At 41.3% G+C, this 825-nt stretch overlaps 1 protein-coding gene across 1 annotated transcript in view; it reads left to right on the top strand.

The window, feature by feature from the left end:
* The window catches only part of TTC16 (tetratricopeptide repeat domain 16), a 15,687-nt gene that overhangs the window by 8,725 nt on the left and 6,137 nt on the right, over window positions 1–825 (top strand). The window lies entirely within an intron of this gene.

The following is an 825-nucleotide window of genomic DNA, read 5'->3' as shown; positions in this document are numbered from 1 at the left end:
TCAGCATGATGTACTGTGCATATAAGTTAAATAAGCAGGGTGACAATATACAGCCTTGACATACTCCTTTTCCTATTTGGAACCAGTCTGTTGTTCCATGTCCAGTTCTAACTGTTGCTTCCTGACCTGCATACAGGTTTCTCAAGAGGCAAGTCAGGTGGTCTGGTATTCCCATCTCTTTCACAATTTTCCACAGTTTATTGTGATCCACACAGTCAAAGGCTTTGGCATCGTCAATAAAGCAGAAATAGATGTTTTTCTGGAACTCTCTTGCTTTTTCCATGATCCAGCAGATGTTGGCAATTTGATCTCTGGTTTCTCTGCCTTTTCTAAAACCAGCTTGAACATCAGGAAGTTCATGGTTCACATATTGCTGAAGCCTGGCTTGGAGAATTTTGAGCATTACTTTACTAGCGTGTGAGATGAGTGCAATTGTGTGGTAGTTTGAGCATTCTTTGGGATTGGAATGAAAACTGACTTTTCCAGTCCCATGACCATTGCTGAGTTTTCCAAATTTGCTGGCATATTGAGTGCAGCACTTTCACAGCATCATCTTTCACGATTTGAAATAGCTCAACTGGAATTCCATCACCTCCACTAGCTTTGTTTGTAGTGATGCTTTCTAAGGCCCACTTGACTTCACATTCCAGGATGTCTGGCTCTAGGTCAGTGATCACACCATCCTGATTATCTGGGTCATGAAGATCTTTTTTGTACAGTTCTTCTGTGTATTCTTGCCATCTCTTCTTAATATCTTCTGCTTCTCTTAGGTCCATTCCATTTCTGTCCTTTATCGAGCCCATCTTTGCATGAAATGTTCCCTTG

The sequence above is a fragment of the Bison bison genome, unplaced genomic scaffold, assembly GCF_000754665.1.
Source record: "Bison bison bison isolate TAMUID 2011002044 unplaced genomic scaffold, Bison_UMD1.0 scf7180017864375, whole genome shotgun sequence".
Classification (NCBI taxonomy): Eukaryota; Metazoa; Chordata; class Mammalia; order Artiodactyla; family Bovidae; genus Bison; species Bison bison.
The sequence above is the reverse complement of the archived record's forward strand: the minus strand, read 5'-3'. Positions and strand labels throughout refer to the sequence as shown.